The sequence below is a fragment of the Gambusia affinis genome, linkage group LG24, assembly GCF_019740435.1.
Source record: "Gambusia affinis linkage group LG24, SWU_Gaff_1.0, whole genome shotgun sequence".
NCBI classification, from domain to species: Eukaryota; Metazoa; Chordata; class Actinopteri; order Cyprinodontiformes; family Poeciliidae; genus Gambusia; species Gambusia affinis.
The window spans coordinates 247,630-256,785 of NC_057891.1; the positions used below are offsets into that span (position 1 = coordinate 247,630).

At 40.0% G+C, this 9,156-nt stretch overlaps 1 protein-coding gene across 1 annotated transcript in view; it reads left to right on the forward strand.

Annotated features, from left to right (window-relative positions):
• LOC122827331 (NLR family CARD domain-containing protein 3-like) overlaps nucleotides 1-9,156 on the forward strand; it is a 400,427-nt gene that overhangs the window by 221,499 nt on the left and 169,772 nt on the right. The window lies entirely within an intron of this gene.

The window sequence follows — 9,156 nt, forward strand, 5'->3', positions numbered from 1 at the left end:
ATTGTGGACCTTCATGAACATCTTCAGCTCCAGCCTGTTGCTAGTGAACTATTTCAGTGATGAAGAAATGTCTTCACAGGAGCAGCTTTGGTGAGGAGGAGCCTCCATCCTGCTGTGGTTTGTCTCAGAATGTTCTGATGGATCCGGTCTTGACCAGCTGCCCCCAGTATGGGAAACAACCCAGAACAGGATCTGGACCTCTGACAGCCAATCAGAGCAGCTGTGCTCCAGGTGAGACTGAACATCTCCAATCAGAACTTCATTCTATCGTCTCTGTGGAACCAGATCCACGTCTTTAGTTGATATTTGGAAATTTAAGGTTTAAAAGTGTTTTTGTGGTCAGTTGTTTCAACTGAATCCAGCTGGTGTAACTGGAACTTATGTCTTGGTAACTGGGCTTAATAAAGTCCTCATCTAATTTGAGGCTGTTAAAAAAATGGACACAAGATAAATGTATAAATTTGACTTTTTACTTTGTTTTTAAAATTATAAGTGAAGACTCTTACTCTGAAGGGTCATGTTGCAGCATAACATGTCATCAGCTCTAAATAAAACAAACACTTCATAGAATCAATTTGATTATTTCTACAGATAATGTTATTTGGGTTTCAGCAGGATTTTAAATAATTTCAAATCTTTGAATTTTTGTATGTTGAAACCATTAAATCAAATTGAGCAGCATTGATAATCTCAATAAACAAAGGTTACATTTCTATATCTATGGTCTGTGTTACAAGGTAACATTTATGTGCCCCCTTGAAGACCTGAGGGGTCTTATGGACTTAATTTGGATTTAACAGAAGTGCAAATAATTGATATTCATTTTAATAATTTTTTTCTTTTGTTATGATTTCTTTTGTTCTTTTTTTAGGACTTGATAGCTGTGGTTTTAAATATCATTTCACTGGCGATGTTGTCCTGTAACAAATAATTATACAGTAATATTTTTACGTTTCTGGTCAACTTAACATCTTTTAATACAAAAACATGGTGGACGCCTCGGCGCCCCGACCGCCGGGCTGAACAGGATTTCTGGGGAAAACCCTGGAAATAAATCGACCTCAGCTACAAACTCCCTGCTGAACTTCTAAAAACAGTAACAGGTCAGAAGTGACATACAAGGTAACATTAGTTAAACTCAGCTATGTTTTATTAATAATCACTGTGTAACTAAAGGTTTCTATGTTTCAATAGAAAGTGACATTAAGGAGTTGTCCAGACTTTTAATGTTCCGTCGACACGTTCTCAAACTGATACCCAAATAACTGTTACCTGAACAAAAACATCACCCTGATCTTTGGTCAAAGCATCATGTACTGCTAATACTGCAGACACTTCACAGTCAGATAGGAACTGAGTTTCCAGTTCACTCAATGGGGGCTGCATCCTGAAGGTTTTAGTGGTTAACAAAAGAAGATTACAGACTGTAGACTGACCAGGGCCGGCCCAAGCCTCCATGGGGCCCTTTGTTTCTGCTAACAATGTCGACTAACTACAATCAACAGTTAGAATATTAGATCATTCGCTCACCTGCTATAAACTTATTGCATCTCTGACAGTGCTGTTTACATTATATCTTATGCATGTATAATATAGGATACATTTATAGGCCAGTCGATTTCTGGGCACCGATTTCCTTAATTTTGGAAGATTGTGATCTGCTAATACTTACATGTGAAGCCCATCTTATCCCCTGATATTATTTTCATCAGCAAAGTTTTAAAAATCGGCCTCGATCTTCTTCTGCTCTGCAGTGAGAGGTTTGACTGACAGATCGGCCCACCAGGTTGTGTCTGAATGTTTACAGTTAACAATATTCACTCCACTGTTGCCAACTCACTGACTTTCTTCCTGTATTTAGCTAAATTTCAGACAAAAAAATGGTATCAGCCAAAATCAATATGGGCAGGTCAAGTTTTTTAAAGATTGGTAATCGGCCAGAAAGCTGCAATCGGTGCAGCCCTACACACGTATTCATGACATTCTTTGATTAAATTAATTTCTCTTAAGCATAACTCCAAAAGCTGAAGAATTAAATTTATACCAGGTGAATCTTCTTTTCTTTCTCCCTGAAGGATAAGTCCTTTTTATGAGACATTGTTTTGCCAACTTATCTTCTGACCGGAGCTTTTGACGTTTGGATCCACTCTGCACAGCAGCTCAAGTTACCGGTGAAGTGTGCAGTACCTACCGCGACCACCAGGGGGCTTCAAGAGCAATTTCTTTTTTTCTTTTGTCTGTAAAATAATGATTTCTACATACATTATCAAATATATTGTAAAAACAAATCACTTCATGTTGAAACTGTGTTTTTGTTGTTGTGATGACATAGAAATCATTATTTAAAAAAATCAGCTCCACTGAGGGGCCCCTTGGTGGCCCTGGGGCCCTAAGTGGCTGCTTAGTTTGCTTTTGCCTTGGGCCGGCCCTGAGACTGACGTTGGAATAACTTTCATTGAGTTTTCTCTAATTATTGAATTATGTTTCCTTCATAGTTTATGTAGAAGAACCAAACTGGACACTTTATTAGTCCAGTTACTTGTTAGAATATTGCAAATTGTTTTTATTTTGTTTGTTTTTCTTTGTTTTTTCAGATATTGTTGCTCAGTATCAGCCTGACCTTAAAGAGTTTCTGAAGATGAAGTTCCAGAGTCTCTCTGAAGGCGTCGCTGAACATGGAAATAAAACCGTTCTGAACCAGATCTACACAGAGCTCCACATCACAGAGGGGTTAACTAGAGAGGTCAACCAGGAACATGAGGTCAGACACATTGAAACAGCATCCAGGAAACAAGAAACAATCAGAAGAGAAAACATCTTTAAAACCCCACCTGGAAGAGATCAACCAATCAGAACAGTGATGACCATGGGAGTGGCTGGCATTGGGAAAACACTGTTAACACAGAAGTTCACTCTGGACTGGGCTGAAGGCAAAACCAACCAGAACATTGATTTCATATTTCCATTCACTTTCAGAGAGCTGAATATGTTGAAAGAAGAAAAGTTCAGTTTATTAGAACTGATTCATAAATTCTTCACTAAAACCAAAGAAATCAGCAGCTTTGAAACGTTTCAGGTTCTGTTCATCTTTGATGGTCTGGATGAAAGTCGACTTGATCTGGATTTCAACAACAATCTGATCCTGACTGATGTTACAGAGTCCAGATCACTAGATGTTCTGCTGACAAATCTCATCAGGAGGAAACTGTTTCCTTCTGATCTCCTCTGGATAACCACACGACCTGCAGCAGCCAATCAGATCCCTGCAAAGTTTGTTGACATGGTGACAGAGGTCAGAGGGTTCACTGACCCCCAGAAGGAGGAATACTTCAGGAAGAGATTCAGAGATGATGAAGAGAAGGCCAACAGGATCATCTCCCACATCCAGAAATCAAAAACTCTCCACATCATGTGTCACATCCCAGTTTTCTGCTGGATCACTGCTAAAGTTCTGGAGAATCTGATGGAGACCAGAGAGGGAGGAGATCTGCCCAAGACCCTGACTGAGATGTACATAGAGTTCCTGAAGGTTCAACTCAAAATCAAGGAGGAAAAGTATGATAGAGGAAAAAAGACAAAATCTATCTGGAGTCCAGAGAACAGGAAGCTGATTGAGTCTCTAGGAAGACTGGCTTTTGATCAGCTGCTGGAGGGAAACCTGATCTTCTATGACAAAGACCTCAATCAGTGTGACATCAACAACGAAGATGCTTCATTGTTCTCAGGAGTTTTCACTGAGATATTTAAAACAGAGAGAGGAGTGAGCAACATCTCTGTCTACTCCTTTGTTCATCTGAGCATCCAGGAGTTTCTGGCTGCAGTCTACATGCTCCACTGTTTCACCAGCAGGAAGTCAGAGGTGATCCAGACGTTCCTGGGAGAAAAATACAGAGAAACATCTCTAGATGAGTTCATGAAGAAAGTCATGGAGAAATCCCTCAGCAGTAAAAATGGCCACCTGGACCTGTTTGTCCGCTTCCTTCATGGTCTCACTGTGGAGTCCAACCAGAACCTCTTAGAAGATCTGCTGGGTCAGAGAGAGAACAGTCCAGAAACCATCCAGAGAATCATCACCAACCTGAAGGAGATGAACACTGATAGAATCTCTCCTGACAGAAACATCAACATCTTCTACTGTCTGGTGGAGATGAACGATCTCTCATTTTATCAGGAGATCCAACGGCTGCTGGATTCAGGGAAGAAGCTCTCAGTGACTGACTGTTCAGCTCTGGCCTTCATGCTGCAGATGTCAGAGGTTCTGGATGAGTTGGACCTGGAGAAGTACAACACATCAGAATCAGGACGACGGAGACTGGTTCCAGCTGTGAGGAACTGCAGAAAGGCTCGGTGAGTCCAGATGTTTTCATTGTGTGAATGCTGATTCAGCAATATTGTCCTCCTGTTTCTTCTTCTTCTTCAAGTTGCTTCTGGATGTTTTTGGTCTTTAACTTCTTCCTTCATCCTCTGGACTATTTCATCCATTCAAACATCTAAACATTCAGATCATCCAGGACAGCTGCAGCTTCTGGTTTTTAGACATTTTGATCATTTTAAAAATATTTAACTTTTTATCAGTTTTCATGTTGAAATGAATAAAAACCTTCATAACTCTAGAAAATCTGTTTTCTCTTAATGATCCAATCAGTCAGAAAGACTTTTTTTTGTTGTTTTTTTTGTTTAATATATTTATTGTTTTCGACAAATTAACAAAACTGCAGGGCAGTTATCAAAATATAATGATATCCGGAACATCGATCAGACTGAGATGACCAGTTGGCGTCGGTTGACGTCGGCATTGGGATCTTCTACATTGTCATCATCAGTGAATGAATCCAAACAAGATTGCAGTTACAGATAAATTCCAGAATACAACTGTCCAACTATCATTTATGTAACCAGAAAATAAACAACAAAAACAGTGATACCCCGACCCAACCCGCCCCAAGTTATTAAGGATAGAAGATAGAACAGCAAAAAGATAGATGGGGGGAAACAGAAAGAAAGAAAAGAAAAAAAAGTGAAGGTTAACATGTACAACTAAAACAAGTTAGATAACTAAATAAAATATTCAGCTCCTCCGCATACCGCTGGAAATGAGTGCATCAGGGTGTATTAAGTTACTTGTGTACCAACCGAGAGGCCAACCTACAACCTTTCTGACAGGCAGGGAGGCAGCAGAGCCACAGAGAAGACGCTAGTCAGTCACTACACGTGTCCAGTGGTATTACTCAAAAGTTCAAGGAATGGCCCCACATCCCAACATGTCTGTGTACATTATTATTGAGAGTGTAGCGTATTTTTTCAAGATGTAAACAAGAAGCCATGTTATTCAGCCAGCATTTAAAGGAGGGAGGTGAGGCAGACTTCCACTCTGTAAGAATGACACGTTTAGCCACAACCATCCCAAAGGCGAGAGCCTCTCGAACAGGCAGGGGCAGAACAGAGCAGGAGTCAGAAACACCAAACAGAGCAACAAGACAGTCTGAAGGTAGAAAGACTTTTTATACTTTAAATTCTCTTCACTCATTGAGCCGCTGCTCCATAAATCACCTTTTAGGATCTTTGACTGTTTTTATAAAATAATTGTTTAGGTTTGATGGAAACTTTAAAATAAATCCCTGCATTGTTGTAGTAACCATGGAAAGTAGTTAGAAACTTTGTGAACCAACCTTTCCTCCTCCCACTAGTTTCCTCTGAGTTTGTAAATGAGACCAAAATGTGTTGATTGTTGTCTGGTCCAGAAAAAGTTCTGGTTTCTGTCAGATCCTCCCAAAGCTCTGAGAACTCTGAGCTTCCAGAGCTGGAACCATTTTCCTCATCAACTCTTCATCTGCAGCCTTTGTTGAAGCTGTTAGCTGTCCTCCATGAAGACCTGGAGAGACATGAGCTTCAACTCTTTAGACATCCCAGCCTCTTCTAGTTACTGGAGAACTTTCACTGCTTCACCATGAAAATGCTGCTGGACCCAAACGCTCCGTCTCCTCCAGGGGTTTTGGTCTTCAGCTCTTCAGGAGTTTAGCAACAATTTCTTTTGACATCCAAACCTTTGTTCCTCTGAGACGATGGACAGAACACTGCAGAGACACGGTTCCCTCTTCCAACCAGTTTGTCCCAGTTCCTCTCAGATCAACAGTCTGAGAGGTTCAGACCTGAAGCAGCAGCAGGACCGGTTCTGCTGCTGCTCTGCAGGACGACCAGAACAATCTGAAGCTTTTATCTGCAGCAGGTTGACGACTGTCCACTTTCTACTTTGTTAAAGCATCAAATCCAGCAGATGAACGGAGACAGAACTGAGAGCATCATGTGTTTGGTTTCTGCTCCCAGTTTCCTCTGTGGCAGCATTTAATAACCTGCTGCTGGGAACTTTGTTTCTATAGAATATCCTACTATTATTAATGATGATGATGATTCTAGATGCTGCAGCAGATATTGGCTAAACAAACCCAGAGATGCCAGAGGTCCACAGCAGGCTGGACTTCCTGCTCTGCTCACTTCATTTCTAACTCACTTCCTGCCTGGTGGAAGATCTCAAGGAGCCAAAGGGTCTAGTCCAAGTCCCAGCTGTGAGCAGTTCCTCCTCCTCTCCATCATCTCCAGTAGTTTCCTTCATTCAGCTCAGTCAGCCTCTTCATCAGCTGCTGCAGCTCCTTTGAGGCTCTGATGCTGCAGCTCCATCAGATGCTGCAGAGAAAACTGAACTTTCCTTCACAGATGATAGAAGATCTTCAACATCTGACTGCAGCTGAAGGTCTGAGGACATGAAGCCTGGACCAGAACCAGAACCAGAACCTGGACTTTAACCAGGAACTGAACTGATTCTCTGTGGGGTCAAACTCAGTAAATTGAAGATCAGATGTTGATCAGATGATGACATCACTGTTATCATATTTTAGTCTGTTATTGATCCAGATTGATTTCATTAGAACTGATTTTATTTCTTCTCTAATCACAGACTTGGTGGCTGTTTGATCCAAAAGGCTGAATGTAAAGTTTTGGCCTCAGCGCTGAAGTCCAACCCAGATCTGACTGAACTGGAAATAAATCAGATCTACATACATGAAGGTGGAGACTCTGATTTGAAGCCTGTGGTTGAGATCCTGGAGAGTTCAGTCAGTAAAGTGAAGATTCTGAGGTTTGTTTTCTCTACTAATCTAATAAAATCGTTCATTTATACTTTAGTCATTAATAGGCCTGTCACTATAAATGATAAATCAATTAATCGTACGATAAATTAAAACTATCAACGTCATTTTAATCATCGCCTTTATCGTCTCTTCCAGCCTTTTTCTCTTTCTGTTGATGGCGCTGAAATAAAAAAGGCTCAACTCCGGTGCTCTCCACTGACCCTCCCTTCCTCATTTCCTCAGTTTAATGTCCAGTTCACATGACACGATCTTAGATCTGTCGGCACATTTTCAAAACTTGAGAGATCACACATTAGCCCACAGAAATCCTTGGTATAACGGTTCGATTGGGTTCAATTGTGCCGTCTGATGTCCAACAATGAGCACAAAATAATGGCTATAAGTCCAGTGAACTAATTTTAAAACCAGGCATTAATCAATGCTTTACTACAATCTACCTGCAATTCATGTAACTCTAGTGTCAGCGTAACGTCCTGACTGAATGAAAATCATTAGAACCTATTTATGTCACGTTAATGAAGAACAGTTGAAAAGTTACCGGTCCAACTCCTCCCCTCATCATTTCTATATTCTTTGCACCAAATGTTTTATAAACATTAATGTTGTTTCCACAAATCATCTCCAATGTCCGCTGGACTTCGGGTTGCGCTGTGTCAGCTGTTTGGGATTCCCCTCTGTAATGTATTTATTTACACTTTGGTGTTTTTATTCAAGTACATTTTTGTTAATGGAGACTGAGAATCCATTTTATTTTTGTTTTTGTTGTTTTGTTTATTTTATCAGTTCCAGTGTTAAGTGTTCTTTTGAAAATAAAGTGTATTTATCTTTGGCAGGAAATCGCATGTATTATTATGTCATTTCCATTAAATCAGTGTACAAAGGTCTTCAAACAATATTATCATTTATCACAATAATTTTTGAGACAATTAATCGCCCAGTAAAATTTGCTATGGTGACAGGCCTAGTCATTAGTTTAATAAATAATTTTATTCCAATATATTTTCTTTCAAAACAATCTGTTCAAATGACAGAATAAAAGCTCATAAACATTAAATAATGGCCTCCATTGACTTTCAGCAGCTTTAATAAGAACCCAAAGGCCATTAATGAATAAACTGACTGGTTCTGATCCAGTTACCAAGTCGGGTCTCCAGCTGATGATCAGGAACCAGCAGAAATAGTTCAACTCATCCAGGCTGATAGAAAACTTTGAGTTTCTGTTTTGATCAAATGTTCTGGTTCTGCTGGTTTGGACTCTTTAAACCAGTTTGACTGGATCAGATGTTGGAATCAGTTCATCAAGTTTCTTTTACATTCAGGGAAATTAATTTTCTACATTTTTATTATTTATTTGTTCATATTTCAGTTTTAACCTGCATCCTGTTGGTTCAGCTCACATCTTTTATTCTTTATTCAGATTGGAGGCCTGCAGTTTGTCAGAGACCAGCTGGACTTCTCTGTTCTCAGCTCTGAAGTCCAAACCGACCCATCTGACAGGACTGGACCTGAGCTGGACCAACCTGGAAGATTCTGGACTGAAGGATCTCTGTGGTTTTCTACAGACTGAAGGCTGCAGACTGGAGACATTGAGGTATTTTAATAATATAATTATTGATATTTCTGTGATTAATTATTTATAATTGATCATAAATCAAAGTTCATTTCTTCTGTTCTAATCAATATTTTCTGAGTTTGTTCCTGGACTTGGATCCAGAGTTTAATTTAGTCCCTCTGTGTAACTGAGTTGGACCTGCTGACCTGAGGTCAGAACAGGACAGCATTCGGACCCCCGGTGTGTAGAAATCCCCCTCATGTGAAGCAGGTCAAAGGTCAAGATGCAGAAAGAGAGAGAATGAAATCTCCCTTTATTGAAGATCCACAAATGCCACACTTAGTTTTAAATCTTCTGCTATTAGTTGATAATAATCCAGTCCAGGTTTAAAGAGTCCAGGTGGTTCAGTGTTTTAACTCTAGTAGATTAAAGATGCTGATAGTTGATTAAAATTAGGTG